This window comes from Macaca fascicularis, chromosome 9, assembly GCF_037993035.2.
Source record: "Macaca fascicularis isolate 582-1 chromosome 9, T2T-MFA8v1.1".
NCBI classification, from domain to species: domain Eukaryota; kingdom Metazoa; phylum Chordata; class Mammalia; order Primates; family Cercopithecidae; genus Macaca; species Macaca fascicularis.
Genome location: NC_088383.1, coordinates 23924265 through 23948382, shown reverse-complemented (window position 1 = coordinate 23948382; position 24118 = coordinate 23924265). Strand labels below are relative to the sequence as shown.

Sequence of the window (24118 nt, the reverse complement as noted above, 5' to 3'; positions counted from 1 at the left end):
TAAAGCAAGAACTCATTCATTACTACAGGGATGACATGAAGCCATTCATGAGGGATCCACCCCCATGACCCAAACACCTCTCACTAGGCCCCACCTCCAAATTGGGGATGGATTTCCTTGTTGTTGTTGTTTTCTCCATTGCACTTTTATTTGAATATAATACTTGGGACAATTATCCAAAAGGGCCAATATTTCCCAATTTAATCTGAGGTCATAATAAAACAAGCAACAAAACAGTGTTTGGGATTTCAGTTTCTCACTCTTATCAAGACTCACTGCCTCCCATCATCAATATTTATTGAGCATTTACAGTGTACTAGGCACAACAGAACATACAGAAAACACTGTCCCTGCTCTTGAGGAGCTTACATTCTAAAAGAAAAAATACACCTATTTTTAAATGGTGTTTTTGGTGTTTTCTGCAAAGTACTAAGGAAATATTTTGTAAAGTGAGCTTTGGGTATAACTTAGCTCCATCATTATTTAGAGAATGGAGGAAGAGAAAGAGGAAGGATTTTAAAGGCAGACAATGACAAATCATTCAGGATAGGTAGAGTTTTAAAGGGAGATAAACACAATCTCATCAACTAAGAAGAGATTTGCTGCAAGTAAATAGGATGAGGGAAATAGTCTGTGGGATGCAAGCAAAGGAAGCGGGTGTCGTAGACATTGAGTGGAGCCAAACAGACCATGAGGCCTTTTTCCAAGTACATGATCACCAAGTAGGAATAGTTGGTGACAAGACAGAAGGCAGAAAAAGGAAGGTAATCTTGTGCACCTGACAAATAGAAAGAATAAAGGGTCAAAATTGAAGGCAGGCTATAAGAGTATCAAGAAATTATTAAAAACCAAAAAGTGATTTGGAAGCACAAAATAGTCAATGCTACCCAATGTCATGATGGCCAAGAATATTGAGGCTTCCTAAGTTAGAAAATGCCATATACCAAAATTTTATTTTATTTTAAGCTAGAAACTATAATTTTATTTTATTTACTGATTTTTTATTATACTTTAAGTTTTAGGGTACATGTGCACAACATGCAGGTTTGTTACATATGTATACATATGCCATGTTGTTGTGCTGCACCCATTAATTCGTCATTTACATAAGGTATATCTCCTGATGCTATCCCTCCCTCCTTCCCCCATCCCACGACAGGCCCCAGTGTGTGATGTTCCCCACCCTGTGTCCAAGTGTTCTCATTGTTCAATTCCCACCTATGAGTGAGAACATGCTGTGTTTGGTTTTCTGTCTCTGCGATAGTTTGCTGAGAATGATGGTTCCAGTACAAAGGACATGAACTCATCCTTTTTTATGGCTGCATAGTATTCCATGGTATATATGTGCCACATTTTCTTAATCCAGTCTATCATTGATGGGCATTTGGGTTGGTTCCAAGTCTTTGCTATTGTGAATAGTGCCGAAATAAACATACGTGTTCATGTGTCTTTATAGCAGCATGATTTATAATCCTTTGTGTATATACCCAATAATGGAATGGCTGGGTCAAATGATATTTCTAGTTCTAGATCCTTGAGGAATCACCACACTGTCTTCCACAATGGTTGAACCAGTTTACAGTCCCACCAACAGTGTAAAAGTATTCCTGTTTCTCCACATCCTCTCCAGCACCTGTTGTTTCCTGATTTTTTCTAACTGGTGTGAGATGGTATCTCACTGTGGTTTTGATTTGCATTTCTCTGATGGCCAGTGATGATGAGCATTTTTTTCATGTATCTGTTGGCTGCATAAATGTCTTCTTTTGAGAAATGTCTGTTCATATCCTTCGCCCACTTTTTGATGGGGTTGTTTGATTTTTTTTCTTGTAAATTTGTTTAAGTTCTTTGTCGATTCTGGATATTAGCCCTTTGTCAGATGGGTAGATTGCAAAAATTTTCTCCCATTCTGTAGATTGCGTGTTCACTCAGATGGTAGTTTCTTTTGCTGTGCAGAAGTTCTTTAGTTTAATTAGATCCCATTTGTGAATTTTTGCTGTTGTTGCCATTGCTTTTGGTGTTTTAGTCATGAATTCCTTGCCCATGCCTATGTCTTGAATGGTATTACCTAGGTTTTCTTCTAGGGTTTTTATGGTTTTAGGTCTAACATTTAAGTCTTTAATCCATCTTGAATTAATTTTTGTATAATGTGTAAGGAAGGGATCCAGTTTCAGCTTTCTACCTATGGCTAGCCAGTTTTCCCAGCACCATTTATTAAATAGGGAATCCTTTCCCCATTGCTTGTTTCTGTCAGGTTTGTCAAAGATCAGATAGTTGTAGATGTGTGGTATTATTTCTGAGGGCTCTGTTCTGTTTCATTGGTCTGTTTTGGTACCAGTACCATGCTGTTTTGGCTACTGTAGCCTTGTAGTATAGTTTGAAGTCAGGTAGCATGATGCCTCCAGCCTTGTTCTTTTGGCTTAGGATTGTCATGGCAATGCAGGCTCTTTTTTGATTCCATATGAACTTTAAAGTAGTTTTTTCCAATTATGTGAAGAAAGTCATTGGTAGCTTGGCGGGGATGGCATTGAATCTATAAATTACCTTGGGCAGGATGGCCATTTTCACGATATTGATTCTTCCTATCCATGAGCATGGCATGTTCTTCCATTTGTCTGTGTCCTCTTTTATTTCATTGAGCAGTGGTTTGTAGTTCTCCTTGAAGTGGTCCTTCACATCCCTTGTAAGCTGGATTCCTAGGTATTTTATTCTCTTTGTAGCAATTGTGAATGGGAGTTTACTCATGATTTGGCTCTCTGTTTGTCTGTTATTGGTGTATAGGAATGCTTGTGATTTTTGCACATTGATGTTGTATCCTGAGACTTTGCTGAAGTTGCTTATCAGCTTAAGGAGATTTTGGGCTGAGACGATGGGGTTTTCTAAATATACAATCATGTCATCTGCAAACAGGGACAATTTGACTTCCTCTTTTCCTAGTTGAGTACCCTTTATTTCTTTCTCTTGCCTGATTACCCTGACCAGAACTTCCAACACTATGTCGAAAAGGAATGGTGACAGAGGGCATCCCTGTCTTGTGCCAGTTTTCAAAGGGAATGCTTCCATTTTTGCCCATTCAGTATGATATTGGCTGTGGGTTTTTCATAAATAGCTTTTATTTTGTTATTATTTTGAGATATGTCCCATCAATACCTAGTTTATTGAGTTTTTAGCATGAAGGGCTGTTGAATTTTGTCAAAGGCCTTTTCTGCATCTATTGAGATAATCATGTGGTTTTTGTCTTTGGTGCTGTTTATATGATGGATTATGTTTATTGATTTGTGTATGTTGAACCAGCCTTGCCTCCAAGGGATTAAGCCAACTTGATCGTGGTGTATAAGCTTTTTGATGTGCTGCTGGATTCAGTTTGGCAGTATTTTATTGAGGACTTTTCTGTCGATGTTCCTCAGGGATATTGGTCTAAAATTCTCTTTTTCTGTTGTGTCTCTGCCAGGTTTTGGTATTAGGATGATGCTGGCCTCATAAGAGGAGTTGGGAGGATTCTCTCATTTTCTGTTAATTGGAATAGTTTCAGAAGGAAGGGTACCAGCTCCTCTTTGTACCTCTGGTAGAATTCGGCTATGAATCGGTCTGGTCCTGGACTTTTTTTGGTTGGTAGGCTATTAATTATTGCCTCAATTTCAGAGGCTGTTATTGGTCTATTCAGGGATTCAACTTTTTCCTGGTTTAGTCTTGGGAGGGTGTATGTGTCCAGGAATTTATCCATTTCTTCTAGATTTTCTAGTTTATTTGTGTAGAGGTGTTTATAGTATTCTCTGATGGTAGTTTGTATTTCTGTGGTATCAGTGGTGATATCCCCTTTATCATTTTTTGTTGCATCTATTTGATTCTTCTCTCTTTTTTTCTTTAATAGTCTTGCTAGCGGTCTATCAATTTTGTTGATCTTTTCAAAAAACCAGCTCCTGGATTCACTGATTTTTTAAAGGGCTTTTTGTGTCTCTATCTCCTTCAGTTCTGCTCTGATCTTAGTTATTTCTTGACTTCTGCTAGCTTTTGAATGTGTTTGCTTTTGCTTCTCTAGTTCTTTTAATTGTGATGTTAAGGTGTCGATTTTAGATCTTTCCTGCTTTCTCTTGTGGGCATTTAGTGCTATAAACTTCCCTCTACACACTGCTTTAAATGTGTCCCAGAGATTCTGGTATGTTGTGTCTGTTTTCATTGGTTTCAAAGAACATCTTTATTTCTGCCTTCCTTTTGTTATGTACCCAGTAGTCATTCAGGAGCAGGTTGTTCAGTTTCCATATAGTTGAGTGGTTTTCAGTGAATTTCTTAATCCTGAATTCTAGTGTGATTGCACTGTGGTCTAAGAGACAGTTTGTTATCATTTCTGTTCCTTTACATTTGCTGAGGAGTGCTTTATTTCCAACTATGTGGTCAATTTTGGAATAAGTGTGATGTGGTGCTGAGAAGAATGTATATTCTGTTGATTTGGTGTGGAGAGTCCTGTGGATGTCTATTAGGTCCACTTGGTGCAGAGCTGAGTTCAATTCCTGTATATCCATGTTAACTTTCTTTCTCATTGATCTGTCTAATGTTGACAGTGGGGTGTTAAAGTCTCCCATTATTATTGTGTGGGAGTCTAAGTCTCTTTCTAAGTCTCTAAGGACTTGCTTTATGAATCTGGGTCCTCCTGTATTGGGTGCATATATATTTAGGATAGTTAGCTCTTCTTGTTGAATTGGTCCCTTTACCATTATGTAATGGCCTTCTTTGTCTCTTTTAATCTTTGTTGGTTTAAAGTCTGTTTTATCAGATACTAGGATTGCAACCCCTGCTTTTTTCTGTTTTCTATTTGCTTGGTAGATCTTCCTCCATCCCTTTATTTTGAGCCTATGTGTGTCTCTACACATGAGATGGGTCTCCTGAATACAGCACACTGATGGGTCTTGACTCTATCCAATTTGCCAGTCTGTGTCTTTTAATTGGACCATTTAACCCATTTTCATTTAAGGTTAATATTGTTTTGTGTGAATTTGATCCTGTCATTATGATGTTAGCTGGTTATTTTGCTCATTAGTTGATGCAGTTTCTTCCTAGCATCAATAATCTTTACAATTTGGCATGTTTTTGCAGTGGCTGGTACTGGTTGTTCCTTTCCATGTTTAATGCTTCCTTCAGGAGCTCTTGTAAGGTAGGCCTGGTGGTGACAAAATCTCTCAGCATTTGCTTGTCTGTAAAGGATTTTATTTCTCCTTCACTTATGAAGCTTAGTTTGGCTGGATATGAAATTCTGGGTTGAAAATTCTTTTCTTTAAGAATGTTGAATATTGGCCCCCACTCTCTTCTGGCTTGTAGAGTTTCTGTAGAGAGATCCACTGTTAGTCTGATGGGCTTCCCTTTGTGGGTAACCCAACCTTTCTCTCTGGGTGCCCTTAATATTTTTTCCTTCATTTCAACTTTGGTGAATCTGACAATTATGTGTGTTGGTGTTGCTCTTCTCGAGAAGTATCTCTGTGGCATTCTCTGTATTTCCTGAATTTGAATGTTGGCCTGCCTTGCTAGGTTGGGGAAGTTCTCCTGGATAATATCCTGAAGAATTTTCCCACTCGATTCCATTCTCCCCATCACTTTCAGGTACTCCAATCAGACATAGATTTGGTCTTTTCAGGTCCCATATTTCTTGGAGGCTTTGTTCATTTCTTTTTATTCTTTTTTCTCTAAACTTCTCTTCTCACTTCATTTCATTCATTTGATCTTCAATCGCTGATACCCTTCCTTCCACTTGATGGAATTGGCTACTGAAGCTTGTGCATGCATCGTGTAGTTCTTGTGCCATGGTTTGCAGCTCCATCAGGTCATTTAAGGTCTTCTCTACGCTGTTTATTCTAGTTAGCCATTTGTCTAATTTTTGTCCAAGGTTTTCAGCTTCTTTGTGATGGATTTGAACATCCTCCTTTAGCTTGGAGAAGTTTGTTATTACCGATCATCTGAAGCCTTCCTATCTCAGCTCATTAAAGTCATTCTTCATCAAGCTTTGTTCTTTTGCTGGCAAGAAGCTGCGTTCCTTTGGAGAAGAAGACATGCTCTGATTTTTAGAATTTTCAGCTTTTCTGCTCGGGTTTCTCCCCATCTTTGTGGTTTTATCTACCTTTGGTCTTTGATGATGGTGACATACAGATGGGGTTTTGGTGTGGATGTCCTTTCTGTTTGTTAGTTTTCCTTCTAACAGTCAGGACCCTCAGCTGCAGGTCTGTTGGAGTTTGCTGGAGGTTCACTCCAGACCCTGTTTGCCTAGGTATCACCAGCGGAGGCTGCAGAACAGCACATATTGCAGAATGGCAGATGTTGCTGCCTGATCGTTCCTCTGGAAGCTTCATCTCAGAGGGACATCCGGCTGTGTGAGGTGTTATGAGGTGTCAGTAGGCCCCTTCTGGGAGGTGTCTCCCAGTTAGGCTACTCGGGGGTCAGGGACCCACTTGAGGAGGCAGTGTGTCCATTCTCAGATCTCAAACTCTGTGCTGGGAGAACCACTACTCTCTTCAAAGCTGTCAGATAGGGACGTTTAAGTCTGCAGAAATTTCTGCTGCCTTTTGTTCAGCTATGCCCTGCCCCCAGAGGTGGAGTCTACAGAAGCAGGCAGGCCTCCTGGAGCTGCAGTGGGCTCTATCCAGTTCAAACTTCCCTGCTGCTTTGTTTACCTACTCTAGCTTCAGCGATGGTGGACGCCCCTCCCCCAGCCTTGCTGTTGCCTTGCAGTTGGATCTCAGACTGCTGTGCTAGCAGTGAGTGAGGCTTTGTGGGCATGGGACCCTCTGAACCAGGCGCGGGGTATAATTTCCTGGTGTGCCATTAGCTAAGACCATTGGAAAAGCGCAATATTAGGGTGGGAGTGTCCCGATTTTCCAGGTACCATCTGTCACAGCTTCTCTTGGCTAGGAAAGGGAATTCCCCAACCCCTTGCACTTCCCAGGTGAGGCGATGCCCCGCCCTGCTTCAGCTAACCCCCCGTGGGCTGCACCCACTGTCCGACAAGCCCCAGTGAGATGAACCTGGTACCTCAGTTGGAAATGCAGAAATCACCCATCTTCTGTGTCACTCACACTAGGAGCTGTAGACTGGAGCTGTTCCTATTCAGCCATCTTGGAACCTCTCACCATATACCAAAATTTTAAATGGAGCATATTACATTTTTTTTCCAAACAATCTTCCCCTCTCCCAGAAAAAATAGGAACTTATTTCTTTTTCAGGGTGGGGAGGAAGAGAGGGGATCATAGGACATGGAAACAGTAGTTATATTAGTAGTATTTTTCTTGTTATGATAAACTTTGTGTTTAAACTTGGTAAAAGCCCATTAGCTGCCAAGAGGGAATAAGGAATAAACTTCAAAAAATGTAAAATTTCCTTTAGAGAAGTTTCAGAACCAAAAGACTAATTTACATGAAAAGCTGTAGAGAAAGTAGTTGAAAACTCCATTCATAAAACTTTTATTCCTCTTACATGAATTTAATACACCTGTTCTTAACAATTATGCTTAGATTGTTCATGAAAATTTCCTAAGACATTAAACAAAGCTAGCCGTCATCTCAAGTTATTTCTCTGTTAACTATTTTTACAGCACAATGTGTTAGGCAAGTATCAAAAAAAAAAAAAAAAAAAAATCAGAAAAGCAAAAAACCTAAAAAAAAGTTAAATACATGGGTTTTTTTTTTTTTTTACTGCTGTGCTTGATATATATGAAGTAATGATCAAAGCAATTCATTTTTACTGCATCTTTACTTTTACATTTGTTCTTAGGTTGCCTAACACATTTAAATACAAATAAAATGAGTGTAGCAAAAATAATGAAAGCTAACAGCTGGTAACTTTACAAATAATGCAATGTGAACCATTTCTGCCCTTATCCAGAGTAAAATACATCACAACTTTGTCTAAAGGAACACTTCTGCAGTTGTAGTGTTCTGCAATCTCAAAGGTTGTGAGATTGACTATTCCACAGATGTACATGATTTAACATGTGGTATCCATGGGGTATCTGTTTCTACCACAGCCTTGTAAGTGCTCCATACCTTAAAGTACCCACAATTACTACACCTGTGACTGGAACCAGTGATCCCTTTTATTCCCCACCAGGACAAACCAATATGTAGGCAGTTTTCTTTGCTTAGACATGGAAACAGTTTTAACACCGGCCCTTGTGAAGCCACAATGTACCAAAAGTACTATACCAAACATTTATAACTTGTATAAAAATTCCACATCCCCATATTGGCCACCTCAAGATGAAAACAGATAACTCCCTGAATGTTAAGTGGCTCCACTCCCCTAATATTAAACATAGAGACCATATGGGAAATACAGAAATTCAAATAGAAGTAACATAAACCTGTCATAAGTTGTAAACAAAAAACTATTTGTGGGACCACATGGATGACAACGGGAATGGTCTACTGTGTAAATTTTAGAATAAGGCAGACAAAAGTTGGAAGGCCAGTTAATCTTCCCTGCCTTTTTCTGCTTCAGCTTCGTCTCCTGGGTATCTGATGTCCACAGTGTCAAGTTGTCTCTCAGTAATTGCATTAGTGTGCTGTCTTTGTATGACTCTTCACTTAATGTATCAAGTTCAGCAATGGCTTCATCAAAAGCTGTCTTTGCAAGAGAGCAGGCTTTCTCTGTAGAGTTCAGAATCTCATAATAGAACACAGAGAAGTTAAGAGCCAGACCCAGTCTGATAGGATGTGTTGGTTGCATTTCCTTTTTGCTGATTTCAAAAGCTTTTTGGTATGCTTCTTGTGACTGATCCACAGTCCCTTTCTTGTCATCACCAGCGGCAACCTCAGCCAAGTAACGGTAGTAATCTCCTTTCATTTTCAAATAGAAGACTTTGTTCTGCTTGTGAAGCATTGGGGATCAAGAACTTTTCCAAAAGAGACAGTACATCATTGCAGATATCTCTTAGCTACATCTCAATTTTCTGTCTGTATTCACGAGCCATCTGCTGCTTTTTCTCAGCCCCTTCCGTCTTTTTGGTTCAATACTTGAGACGACCCTCCAAGATGACCTACAGGCTCCTACAACATTTTTATAAGCAACTGAGAGAAGATTCTCTCCTCATTGGATAATTCAGCTCCTTGCTCAGTTACAGACTTCATGCAGGCTGTCATGTCATCATATTGCTCAGCCTGCTTGGCCAGTTTGACCTTCTGAACCAGCTCATTTTTATCCATGACTGGATGTTCTGTGTCCGGAGTGGGTGGTGGCAGCGGATGGACAGGGACTCAGCAGTCTTTGGGCAGTGGCAAGGCTGAGACTCTGGGGATGGAATTTCGACATGAGATTTGGAGGGGACAGATATCCAAACCATATCAGTTATTTTCCAAAATATACAAATCTGATCAAGCTAGTCCACTATTAAAATCCTTTAATGGCTTCTCATTACACTTGGGATAAAATTCAACCCCTTTAATACTAGATGCATGGTGTGCCCACCTGTTGAGTTCTTCAGACTTTTTTCCTGTAAGTTCTTAACTTATGCTTTTTCTCGAGTCTAACATGACTACCATATTTCAGTAAGTCTGAAATATCAACCATAAGATGCACCATTATTTTATGTGACATTAAGAAAAAACAATTCTGCCAATTAAAATGGTAAAATAACTTACATTGCAAGGGATGTCCGATTTCAGAGATGTGAAAATGAGAGAAAATCTGGGTTTGGTACCAGTGAAACAGTTCTTTTCTTAGCTCTGTGGAACCAGCTTCCATCATGTCTGGGCCTCCCCATGTGCTATTTCCTCTTCCTCCTTCCTCACACTCCCCCTTATCCTCATAACATCCCCCACATCCATCTTCAGCAATATTAAACATTAGGTAAAATTGGTCCAGTGCACCCATTCTCCTTTTGTTCTCTTTTTTACTAAAATCACATTTCCTTCCCCAACTGAGCTTAAGTTTGGAAGAGATGTTGGGGCTTGACTTAGGCTTTGACAGGGTGTGTCCTTATTCTTTTTTTTTTTTTTTTTGAGACAGAGTTTTGCTCTGTCACCCAGGCTAGAGTGCAGTGGCGTGATCTCGGCTCACTGCAAGCTCTGCCTCCCAGATTCACACCATTCTCCTGCCTCAGCCTCTGGAGTAGCTGGGACTACAGGCACCCGCCATCGTGCCCAGCTAATTTTTTGTATTTTTTTTTAGTACAGACGGGGTTTCACTGTGTTAGCCAGGATGGTCTCCATCTCCTGACCTTGTGATCCACCCGTCTCAGCCTCCCAAAGTGCTGGGATTACAGACGTGAGCCACCGCACGTGGTTGGCGTGTCCTTATTCTTAAAGCCTATCTGGGATCTCACCTGGGTGCCAGATACATTAATGAGAGGTAATGAAATTTCTCATACAGGGCATTCCAGAATGCCCCAGGACTACTAACCCTCTGCTACGGGCATCACCTTCAATCCTGAAGAAGTTGCTGTCTGGTAAGTACACGGTAGCTTCTACCATGGGGAGCTGTGTCCTGTGCATGTACCATCCAGCCATGCCACATATTCCCAGAAGGCACCCACCTCAACTCCCAAGGGCCTCATCTGCACAGCTCCCTCCTTTCTGATGCCTCTTCATCCAGATTCCAAACATTTCAGCTGATCCAACTTCTAGTTTCTGATCTCTGTCTCCTCAGCTCAGCAAGGCCACTGTGCTCTACTTGGAGTCTGGCTCTCTGTGTCATCTTCAGGCAGAGAATTGGGTGACTGCAGCTCACTTGTGAAATTTCCCTTCTCTTGCTGCTAGTATAATGAACTCTTCTGACCTATGTATCACCCAGCTTCAAAATCATCAACATTTGGCCAGTCTTCTTCAATGTATATCACTAGATCTAGATTACTACCTCTAATATAGACACTATCTCTGATCTCTAATCTAAATCACTGTGCAAAGTACTTACAGCAAATCCTAGACAGGTCATTTCATTTATAACTATTTAGCATGCATCTCTAAACAGTAAGAATTCTTGAACAAAACCCCATAAAACACTATTTTACACAACATAATAACAATATTTTCTTAATATCATTATATATGGTAATATCCAAATTTCTTCAGTTCTTTCATAAATTCTTTATGGTTTTTTCAAATAGTGATCCAAGTAAGGTCCCATACATTGCCATTGGTTGCTGTGTTTCCTAACATTTTAAAAAACCTTTGGGTTGTTTCTCCTCCTTACAAATTACTTATGAAGGAAATCAGTCTACATTTTCCTAACTGCAGCCCTGTTGTATTATTTAACATGTTCCTCTGTCCCCTATATTTGTTCTGATAGACCAACAGCTCTAGCTAGAACTTGATTAGATTGATGCTGGAATATTTTGGTAAGACTACTTGCCTCTCTTTTTGTGATGATCATTGCCTAGATCCATTATTTCAGTAGGGATTGTGAAATGGTGATATAGAATGATAGATCAAACCATTTATTATGTGTATTACTTCTATACAGAGAAATTGCTTCCATTTTTCCCTTTATTTACCACAATTTTTCCCTTCCTTTCTTCCTTTCTCTTTCTTTCTTTCTCTTTCTTGCTTACTTCCTTTCTCTCTTTCTCCCTTCCCTTCCCTTCCTTTCCCTTCTCTTTTTCGAGGCAAGGTCTTGCTCTGTTGCCCAGGCTGAAAGGCAGTGGTATGATCACGACTTACTGCATCCTCAACCTCCCAGGCTCAAGCTACCCCGCTGCTTCAACCTCCCAAAGAGCTGGTATGGCAGGCAAGCTATTTTTTTTTTTTTTTTTTTTAGTTTTTTAGCAATGGGGTCTCACTATGTTGCCCAGGCTGGTCTCAAACTCCTGGCCTCAAATGATCCTTCTGTCTCATACTCCCAAAGTGCTGGGTTTACAAGTATGAGTCACTGCACCCAGCCCCAATTTTCAAAATAATCATTTGGTTATCTAATAGCCACAAAAGTGAGCCAATAAAGGTTTTCTTTCTATTAAGAACTAATGGACTTAAACATATTTAAAGTGATTCACTATATTGTCGATACTATTCCTATTGATCCCCAAATTGTCCCATTTTTAGTCACTGTGAGCCCTCGCAAGTTGGATCCTGAGTTCTTTTGACATAATTCTAGTTAAGTGGTTGTTTTGTTTGAGACAGGGTCTCACTCTTGCCCAGGCTGGAGTGCAATGGTACAATAGCTCACTGCAGCCTTGAACTCCTGGGCTCGTGCAATCCTCTTACGTAGCTGGAACTATAGGCATGAGCTGCCGTGCCCACTATTTTTTTTTTTTTTAATTTTGTAGACATGGGGTCCTGCTACATTGCCCAGACTGGTTTCACACTTCTGACCTCGAGCAATCTGCCCTCCTCAGCCCGTAACCCTTAAAGCACTGGGATTACAGGCATGAGCCACCCCAACTGGCCCTAGTTAAGTGTTTGTTAGCTACCTTGCTTTCTGGTAATGAGCATAGATGACCCGGGCTCATCTTATACATTTCCCATCCCCGATCTGGAGAAACCCATTTCTTCAATGAGCCCTGGTTCCTTTCGTGGGGAAATATTTAGGGATCACAAACTGCTCACTGTCCCTGGGTTGCTCTTTGATTTAAGGTCTTTTCATGGGCAGAGTTAGGAAATAATTTTGAAAGATGAAACATAAAATGTGTTTTATATTATTACATACTAGTATTTCCAACTCAAATGGAAAATTGTAAGGTTTTTAAATTAACTTTCTGAAATCTTCCATCAGTTTCTCCTTTCTTACGGAAAAACCCATACTGCAAGTCCCAGTTCCCAATGATATTAACATAATTACTTATTTACCAAAAGTAAAAGATAGTGAAAACAGTTGAATTTTTTCTTCTTTTACAGTTCTTTTTGTCCGAGGTAACAGCCCATTATGAATATACAGTGGAATTACCATGTTTTTAAATTACTTAAAATTCCTACTCTGTGTGTGGTCATGCCACTAACATGATGTAGAATTGGGTTCACTGTCTCATTTTGCTTTTGGTTGTTTGGGGATTGTTTTTTCAAATTTAATTTTTGTTTTAAAGTTCTGTGAAATATTTCCATAGTTTCAAAGGCAAATCTACAAAAGAAAGTTTATTTGGAGAAATCTCCTCTTTATTAGAAGACTATCAAGGTAGGCTTCATTTCTTTTCATAATTGGATAGTACTGCATTATGTGGCTGTACTATATTTAACCAGTACCCTACTGATGGATATTTGGATTATTTCCATCTTTTGCTCTTACAAACAGTGCTGTGATGAATATCCTTGCACTTCTCTTTTGCTTATTTTTGCCAGTATTATCTTTGGGATTGATTCCTAGAAATAAAATGGCTGGGTCCAAGTGTAAATGTATATTTTTTGGTAGGTATTGCCAAATTGCCCTGGATAGGGGCTATGCCATTGTACGTGCTGATGAGCAATGTATAAGAGCATCTGTTTCTCTATAATTTGACCAATGGAGTATGTTAGCAAACTTTTGAACTTTTGGCAATCTCATAGATAAGAAATAATATCTCTATGAAGTTTTAATTTGCTAAATGCAATTTTCTATTTACCACTGAAATTAGAATAAAGAGGTATAAATTGTTTTATCTTGATAATTTTTTCTTTAATTTAGCATGACAATCATCATAGGTATACAAGCTACATCCAGGCTTGATAAGCCTGTGGCTACGACACGAAGTCCCATTACCTTTTTTTTTTTTTAATGACAGGGTCTTGCTCTGTTGCCCAGACTGGAGTGCAGTGCTGTGATTATGGCTCACTGCAGCCTTGACCTCCTGGACTCAAGTGATTCTCCCACTTCAGTCACCCGAGTAGACAGGACAATAGGTACAAACCACCACTCCTGGCTAATTTTTATTTCTTTGTACAGATGGGGGTCTCACTGTGTTGCCCAGGTAAGAACTCCTGAGCTAAAGTGATCCTCCCACCTTAGCCTCCCAAAGTGCTGGGATTATGGGGGTAAGCCACCTCTATGGGCTTACTAACTTTCAATGCCCAAACTACAGTAGACATATCTGAAAAGGGACATAGCCATTCTTAGGTCTCCTAGTTATTTTGGGAAGTCTCCAAAAACTGGAAGCTCAGTCAGCCTTCTTCCGGTTTCTGATCCTTATCCAGTATCTCATAGAGAATTTCATAAATAGTTCCTTCCTTGGGTGGTTCAAATCCCATCTAAGGGGCTAGAAGGAGATCTGAGGCCTTCTTTCACTCTATCAAACAAAATATGGGTATCCATGAAGCAAGCAGACACAGGAACATGATACATCATGCTGGCATCTTAGCTGCACTCACGGCATCCCCTGAGCACTGAATGTCCTGCTAGCACACGGGTATGCATATACAATCAGCTGACTGTAGGACAGGAAACACTGATTGAAAATGACGTAAAAGTCGCAAGCCTGTAGTCCCAGCTACTTGGGATACTTAGCAGGCTGAGGTGAGAAGATCACTTGAGCCCCAGGAGTTAGAGCTCAGCCTGAACAACATAGAGAGACCTTGTCTCTAAAAAAAAAAAAAAAAGACCAAGAAAATGACCTTAAATCAGTGTTTTATTGTTTTAACTTTTATTTTAAGTTCTGAAGTACACATGGAGGTTTGTTATATAGGTAAACTTGAGTCAGGGGTGTTTTTTTTACAGATTATTTTGTCACCCAGCTATTAAGCCTAGTGCCCATTAGTTATTTTTCCTGATCCTCTACCTCCTCCTACCCTCTGCCCTCCAACAGGCCCCAGTGTCTGTTGTTCCTCTCTCTGTGTCCATGTGTTCTCATCATTTAACTCCCACTTATAAGTGAGAACATGTGATATTTGGTTTTCTGTTCCTGCATTAGTTTGCTAAGGGGGGGTGGCCTCCAACTCCATCCATGTTCCTGCCAAGTATATGATCTCATTCCTTTTGATGGCTGCATAGTATTCCATGGTGTACATGTACCATCTTCTTTATCCAGTCTACTACTGATGGGCATTTAGGTTGATTCCATGTCTTGGCTAGTGTGGATAGTGTTCAGTGAACATATGTGTGCATGTGTCTTTATGATAGAACGATTGTATGCCTTTGGGTATATCCCCAGTAATGGGATTGCTGGGTCCAATGGTAGTTCTGTTTTGAGTTATTTGAGGAATTGCCATGCTGCTCTCCACAATAACTGAACTAATTTACACTCCTACCAACAGTATATAAGTGTTTCTTTTTTTCCACAACCTCAACCACATTTGTTATTTTTTGGCTTTTTAGTGATATCCATTCTGACTGGTATGAGATGGTATCTCATCATGGTTTTGTTAAATCAGTGTAACAGGCAAAATAATGGAGAAAGTGGACAAAATTACTAGAAAATACATTTTAATAGAAAATCATCCTGGAGTGTAAATGTAAGTGATACAAATACTAAGGATTTGAAAGATTCATTTTTAATAAGTATTCTTTTAGAGATTTACTTGGAAACAAAAAGCAAATTAAAAATTCATGGAAGGCTTATGCCTGTAATCCCAGAGCTTTGGGAAGCCAAGGCGGGCAGATCACTTGAACCCAGGGGTTTGAGGCCAGCCTGGGCAACGCAGTGAAAACCTATCTCTACAAAAAATACAAAAAAAAAAAAAAGTAGTTGGGCTTGGAGGCGTGCGCCTGTAGTTTCACTTACTCAGGAGGCTGAGGTGGGAGCATCACCTGAGCCTAGGAGGTCAAGGCTGCAGTGACCAGAGATCACACCACTGCACGCCAGCCTGGGCACAGAGTGAGAACCTGTCTCAAATAAAAAAAAGATGTACTAATGACCATCAAGAGCTACTTCACAACACTTCAGATGCCTCCAGTGTGTCTAAGAGCTGTGGAAGTAGGAAAGATGGGACTCCCCAGCAGCGCGATACCTTAGACTGTGAAATCAGTCAAGCAGCCGTGTTTATATAGTAAAAGGTAGAATAATAGATTATTTTAATTGCTAATTGTTCTTGAGATCTTTACCAAGATATATTTTTTAATGTGGCCTAAATGCTCCCCTCGACAGGCATAGTGAAGGAATTACAGTTTATTCAGAGGCTGACATGCTGCTGATTAAAGTACAAAGAGGAGTAATCAAGATGGTGTTTTTTTTTTTTTTATGGCTTTTAACATTTACAAAGAAAATGATTTCAAGGGGTACGCGCTAGAAAGAAACAAGTCTATAAACAGTTACCAATCAGCCAAATACACCAATTGCTAGGAATATTCCCTCCACCCTCATCTCTTACCAACTCCCTTGCTCCATAATCAGCATCTAAATGTCACATGCATTATTCTTTTGTTCATAACTCTGAGGGAAGGGAATGAAGAGTCAGGCCGTGCTCAGAGATCCCAGAACCACATCTTAGATAACTTGATAGACACAAATCTACCACCATGATAGCGCTGGGGAGGCAGCCACGCGGGATGCTTCCATTTAGTATAAAATGAGCAGAGACCAGGAAGCAGAAGGCTGCACAGACCAAGCCTTGCACTGGGTCTGCTGTGGAGGCTGCCTCCTGTCCTCTCTTCAGAACTAGACTCAGGGGCCTCGGACAGTGAGTTTTAATTGGAGAAAAGGCTAGAGACTGTGAGGGGAGGAAATAAGACATACATACACACAAAGCAAGCCTGTGTGGACTACCCATTCTTACGGAATTCCTCACTCCTGGGTGTCTTGAGAAAAAGACCTTTTCTGGAGTCCCAAAGCCCCTTTGGTGTCTCACGGGACATCTTGTGGCGTCAGTGTGTTAATAGACTTGAGAATTTCTAAGTCACTGGCCATGTCGGGTGTTCAAATCCTTCTTGCATCATGGGGAATGGATCATGCTGTTAAGGCCCATACAGAGGCAGAATCCAGCCATGATGACCTTGGAGACCCGTCTTGGGATATTATTAGACAGGCTTCTTAAAATCCCACAGACTGATGATGGGTTCTAACATGCCTGTGAATTATAGGAAGAACACCTTACAGAACCATCAATCAGCCTATAGGCGGAGGTAGGCACTTTTTAATTTTATGGGTTTTGTTTTGTTTTGTTTTTTTTGAGACGGAGTCTCGCTCTGTCGCCCAGGCTGGAGTGCAGTGGTGAGAACTTGGCTTACAGCAAGCTCCGCCTCCCGGATTCACACGGTTCTCCTGCTTTAGCCTCCTGAGTAGCTGGTATTACAGGTGCCCGCCATCATGCTCATCTAATTTTTTTTTTTCTGTATTTTTTAATAGAGACGGGGTTTCACTGTGTTAGCCAGGATGGTCTCGATCTCCTGAGCTCATGATCTGCCCACCTCGGCCTCCCAAAGTGCTGGGATTACAGGTATGAGCCACTGTGCCTGGCCTAATTTTTTATTTTTTAAGAGCCCTGCTATGTTGCCCAGGCTGGACTTGAACTCCCAGGCTCAAGTGATCCTCCTGCTTTGCAGCTATGAGTAGCTGGAACTACAGGTGTGAGCCACCATTCCCAGCTTAGGTATGCAGCTTTTTAAGTGCCTACTGGGTCAAATTTTAAACTTAGTTTTAAAGCCAAGCATAACTTTGTGACTCAGGACAAGAAAAGCAGTGGTGTCCCCTTGGCTTCACTATTTCATTTTTTTATCCTAATTAACTTTTTCCAAATTTAATCTCTGCCATTCCCAGTGGGATGTCATACATCTGGTTTACTCTCTTGGCTGAGGCGGCACAGTTTTAGGGGTTTCCACTTGATCGTTCTTATCACAGTTGTCCTTACTCCACAGTCAGGTAAACCATGTGAGATCTACCCATCTTGGAAGTCCATCCATCCCAATAATGTCCTCAGGGACCAGCAAAATGACCACAGGGTGAGTCCCATGAACTCAATGGCTCTCTTGTGGGATGAATCTGGGGGAGGCCTCTGTGCCTCTGTGCACTGTACTAGGACAGAGGGGCCATGACGCTTTTTAGGTTCCACTTGTAGGAGCAATGACTGAGACCCTTCCAGAGGACTATGCTCCTTGGAAAACAACTGCAAAACCTGGACTCAATACAAAAGTAACTCTGAAGTACTGAGTGAACAGAAGCAGACAGTCTCTTGTGAAGAGTGTGAGCTGGCGTGAAGAAGGGACGATAGGGAGCCGAACAAATCGGTTCTCATCTGTCCAGACTTTAGCCTGAGGCTAAGTGAATTCCATGTGGTGCACACAGTGGAAGTGGGGGTGCCGACATGAAAAAAACCTGCAGCATTTTTGGTCTGAGAAGCCAGAAAAGTGAAGCCAAGAAATTGTGAACATTGAAAAGAGAGGGGTGAAGTTACAAGGGAAAGGCAAGAGAGGGGATCCCCACATTTTGTGTGTCCATATTTCTGACTGACTGCTGAACTATGTACCATGGAACAGACAAGCCTTCACCAGATGCCAAAACAGCCAGTGCCTCAATCATGGACTTTCCAGCCTCCAGAACAGTGAGAAAATATATTTTGTTCTTTATAAGTTCCTTGGTCTTTGTTATTTTGTTATAGCAGCACAACAACAAAAGATAAAACCAGAGATAGCAAGCAAAACTTGCAAGCAGCAAGAGAAAAATGACAGATTGTACAGAGGAGCAATAATCCTAGTAATAGCCAACTTTTTTTCAAAAATCATGAAAGCCAGAAGAGAGTGGAGCAAAAAACCTGTCAACCCAAGATTCTATATCCAGTGAAAATAACATTCAAGAATAGGCCAAGCATGGTAGCTCATGCCTGTAATCCCAGGACTTTAGGAGGCCAAGGCAGACGGATCGCCTGAACCCAGGAGTTTGAGATGAACCTGGGCAACATAGAAAGATCTCATATCTACAAAAAATAGAAAATGTAGCCAGGTGTGGTGGTGCATACCTGTAGTCCCAGCTACCTGGGAGGCTGAAGTGGGAGAAGATCACTTGACTTTGGGAGGTTGAGGCTGCAGTGAGCTGTGATCACACCACCGCACTCCAGCCTGGGCGACAGAGTAAGACTCTGTCTCAAAACAACAACAACAAAAAAAAAATGAAAACAAAACAAAAAAAAAACAAACAGACATTTTCATTTAAAAGAAAAGTTACAGAATTAGTTACCAGCAAACTTGCACTATAAGAAATACTAAAGAAAGTTGTTCAGTCTGGAGAAAAATCATATAGAAACTTGGATTCTCTGAAAATAATAAAAAGCATGAGTAATGGCAAGTACCTGGCTAAACACAAGTTTGTTTTTTTTTTCCTTTTTACCTCTTAATTATTTTAATAAACCACATTTAAAAAATTATAACATGGTCTTGTGAGGTTTGTAATGTTATAGATGACTACATATAAAAACCATAAAAAGGAATATGGACTAATAAGGTTGCAAAATTTCTATATTTTATGTGAAGTAGTGAAGTAATCATTATAAGCACCCAGTGAAAAGTTAACTGTATGTGTGTGTGTGTGTGTGTGTATTCCTTCCATAACCACTAAAAAAAGAAAAAAAATTAAGAAGTCTAGCTAAATGACAACAGGAAAATCAAAAAGGAATTCTGAAAAATATTCAAAGAATTCAAAAATAAAAATCACAAAAGAAGGAACAAAGGAAAAACAACAGCAGAGACAAAAATAAAAAATAAAACAGATCCCAAATGCAAGCATATGAATGATTGCATTAAGTGTTAATCAACTAAACAATTCAATTAAAAGGCAGAGATTGTCAAAATGGACAAAAAAACCCCAAAAAACGAAAAACACCAAGACCCAACTATATAATGTTTATTAGAGAAGAACCTGCAAATATGTACACAAATAGGTTGAAAGAAAATGGATGGAAAAATACACCATGCAAATGGCAGACATCAAAAGGCTAGCCTGGCTATACTGATATCAGATAAGATATACTTAAGACAAAATGTACACTGCATATTTTTAAGTGGAGAATTTTTTATTATATGAAATTTTATGTTATATCAATTATATCACAATAAGAAATATATTATATAATTTCATTACTCCATAATGATAAAAGTCTTATTGTCAAGAACAACACAACAATCAAAATTTGTATGCACCCAGTATATGAAGCAAAAATACATGAAGCAAATAACTGACAGAATGAAAGGGCAAAAGAGTTCCACAAACATCACTGGAAATATTAACATCTCTACCTAGCAACTACTAGAACAATTAGACCAGAAAATCAGTAAAGACATAGAAGTTTCAAACAATATTATCACCCAACTTGACTTGATATTTATAGAACACTTCACCAAAACTGGCAGAATACACATTATTTTCAAGTGCACCTGGTGTGTTTGTCAAGACACGCCATATTTTGGGCACAAAACACATCTCAATAAATTTGAATAGTTTAAAATCACGCAGGCTATTTTCTCTGTCCACAAAGGAATAAACTGGAATTCAATAATAATGAGATAACCAGGAAAATTTCAAATATCTGGACTTTGACATACTTCTAAGTAATCACTAGATCAAAGAAGAGTCACAAGTAATATTAGAAAATATGTTGATAATATATCATATACACATGATAATGAAAGCATATCAAAATTTGTGGGATGTAGGGTAAAACAAAGCATATAGGGAAAAGTGTAGCTTTAAATCCCTATGTGGGAAAATAAGCAAAGTCTAAAGCTCAGTGATCTAAGCTTTCACCTTAAGAAATTACAAAAATAAGTGCAAGTTATGCTCAAAGTAAACAAAAGGAAGGAAAGGATAAAGGGTAAAAATCAATAAAATAGAAAAGATAAATGGCGTGAACTGGGGAGGCAGAGCTTGCAGTGAGCCGAGATCATGCCACTGCACTCCAGCCTGGGCGACAGAGTGACACTCTGTCTCAAAAAAATAAAAATAAAAAAAGAGAAAAATCAATAAAACCAAAAGCCATGTTTTGGAAATAAATTCAATAAAACTGACCAGCTGTAGCCAGACTAGTAAAGAAAACAGAAGAGAAAAATCCCCAATATTAGGAATGAAGAAAGGGGTTTTTCTACATGTACTTCAGACATGAAAAGAACAATAAGGGCATACTGTGAACAATTGCATGCTGATAAGCTTGACAATCTAGATACAATAAAATATTACTTAAAAAGCAAAATTTACCAAAACTGCTTCAGGAAAATTTGGCAGCCCTCTATAAATTAAGGAAATTAAATTAATAATAAAACTTTCCCAAATAGAAAACTCCAGATCTAAATCACTTCACTGGGGAATTCCACTAGTTATTTAAGGAAGAAATGACACCAATCTCACACCAGCGTTTTCAAAATATAAAAGAGGAGGGAGCATTTCCCACATCGTTTTATGGGGCTAACATTACCTTTATTATAAAATCAAATACATCACAAGATAATAGAACTATAGAGCAATATTACTCATGAGCATAGAAACAAAAAGTTCCTAACAAAATACTAGCAAATAAAAACTAATAACATGTAAAAAGAATACTATCTATCATATCCAAGTGGGGTTCATCTCAGAATGCAAGGTTGGCTTAACAGAAAATCAATCAATATAATCTACCATATTAATAGAAAACAGAAAAAGAACCATATAATTATTTAAATGGATGCAGAAAAAAAATTTGATAAAAATCAACACTCTTTCATGACTAAATCTCTCAGAACCAAGAATAGAAGTCTTCCTCATCCAATTAAGGTTATTAAAAAAATCTACAGCTAACATCAAACTCAATGGTTAAAGATTTAATATTTTCTACGTAAAATCACAAACAAAGCAAAGCAAAGATATCCACTCTCACTATTTGCATTTAAATTTGTATTGTAAGACCCAGATAGTGAATGAGGCAAGAAAAAGAAGAAGGCAAATTGCAAAGAAGAGGTAAAACTGTCCTATTTGCCGACATCATTTTGTATGTACAAAGCTCTAAGAAATCCAGAAAAAAGTTACAAGGATTAATATAGGTCAGTTTAGTAAAGTTGCAGGATACATGTTCAAAACACAAAAATTAATTGTATTTCTATATATAGTGAAAAAATAGAAAAAAATGTAAATAACAATTCAATTTATGACAGTATTAAGAAAATTAAAATATTTTGGCATTAATTTAACAAACTATGTGCAAGACACACATACTAAAAACTACAAAATATTTAAAGAAAAACTAAAGAATACTTAAATAAACAGAGAAACATACCAGGCTCATGGACTGGGACATTCAATATTTTTAAGATGCCAGTTCTCCCCAGATTGATATATCAATGCAATACCAATCAATTTCCCAGCAAGACTTTTTGTAGAAATTTTCAAGCAAATTCTAAAATTTATATGGAAATGCACATGTTTTGGTTATGTTTTCCAACTGTGTTCTTTTTTCAAAATTGTTTTAGCATAAAACAACTAGCCAAGACTTGCTATAAACCTATGATTTCAATACAGTGTGGTATAAATGCCATAAGATTTTCAAGACTTGCTATAAACCTATAATAATTTCAAGACTTGCTATGAACCTACAATAATCAATACAGTGTGGTGTAAATGCCGTAGGAATAGATAAATCAATGGAACAGAATAGAGAGTCCAGAAATAGACCCATGCTAATATGGAAATTAATTTTTTGAAAAATGTCAAGTCTTCAGTAAAAGATGGTGGGATAATTGGCTATCTAGAGGAAAAAATTCTAAATCCCCAAATTAGAACTCTATACTCAGGGAAAATATTCTTCAGAATGAAAGGAGAATAAATACGTTTTCTCACCGACAAAAACTGAAAAAAAATCATCACTAGGAAATATGAACTAATGGGAAAAATAAAAGAAGTTTGGCTGGGCACGGTGACTCACGCCTGTAATCCCAGCACTTTGGGAGGTCGAGGCAGGTGGATCACAAGGTCAGGAGTTCAAGACCAGCCTGGCCAAGATGGTGAAACCCCATCTCTACTAAAAATATAAAAATTAGCTGAGTGTGGTGGCAGGTGTCTGTAATCCCAGCTTCTCAGGAGGCTGAGGCAGGAGAATCTTTTGAACCGGGAGTGGCAGAAGTTGCAGTGAGCCGAGATCGCGCCACTGCACTCCAGCCTGGGTGACAGAGTGAGACTCCATTTCAAAAAAACAAAAAAATGTTCTTCAGGCCGAAGAAAAATAATCACACTGGGAAACACAGAATTATAGGAAGAAATAAAAGAGCAACAAAAGGGGCAAATATGTAGGTAAATATAAATGAGTATCAACCATATATACTAATAACATATATTAGTATGTTATATATTATATATTAGTATATATTTATTAGTATACATTTTAGTGTATATTATATATTTATACTAATTAATTATATACTAATTATTAGTATAAGTACATATTTTAGTGTATTATTATAATGGTTTTGGGGGCTTTAAAATGTGTGTGAAATGAAATACATAAGAATAGTAAAACAAAATATGAGAGGATGTAAATAAAGTGTTCTAAGGCTAACATTCCTGGACAACTCAAAATAAGCAATAATTCATATGATGGTAACAAGTAAGGAAGCATGTTGTAATTTCCATGGTAGCTACTAAACGAAATGTAAAAGAATATATAACAACTTCATAAAGAGAAAAATAGTATAAATAAGTTTCCTTTTTGCCCATAAAGTCACAAAGAGAATGATTTATATACTTTCAGTAACAAATGATTCAAGACTCTTGATTTGTGAAATACTTGAGTAGATGTTAGTCTTGGTATAACCAAATGCCTGCTACCATGTGAGCCAATTCTTATTTGTCATTTTTAATTTAGAGGGGTTTTTTTGTTTGTTTTTGTTTTTTGACAGAGTTTTGCTCTTGTTGCCCAGGCTGGAGTGCAATGGCGTGATCTTGACTCCGCCTCCCGGGTTCAAGCGATTCTCCTGCCTCAGCCTCCTGAGCAGCTGGGATTATAGGCATGTGCCACGATGCCCTGCTAATTTTGTATTTTTAGTGGAGATGGGGCTTCTCCATTTTGGTCATGCTGGTCTCAAACTCCTGACCTCAGGTGATCCACCTGCCTCAGCCTCCCAAAGTGCTGGGATTACAGGTGTGAGCCACCGGGCCTGGCTAGAGTCTTTTTTTATAAAAGAGCACATTCATTGACTTAGCCAAAAAGCAAACATAAATTTTAGTGAATATTTTATTTGCACGTTTTAAAGTTTAGCTTTGTAACCAGAAGGTATGAAGGTGAACATTTATTCATAATCATTGAAATCTAACCGAGTCCTATTGCAGTTTATTTGTGGGTAGAATGGTTGGAAGTAGCATGCT

At 38.9% G+C, this 24118-nt stretch overlaps 1 protein-coding gene and 1 pseudogene across 2 annotated transcripts in view; both read right to left on the bottom strand.

Annotated features, from left to right (window-relative positions):
- Positions 1-24118, bottom strand: part of MSRB2 (methionine sulfoxide reductase B2) — a 65044-nt gene that overhangs the window by 12670 nt on the left and 28256 nt on the right. The window lies entirely within an intron of this gene.
- Positions 8317-9203, bottom strand: LOC102120443 (14-3-3 protein zeta/delta pseudogene; annotated as a pseudogene).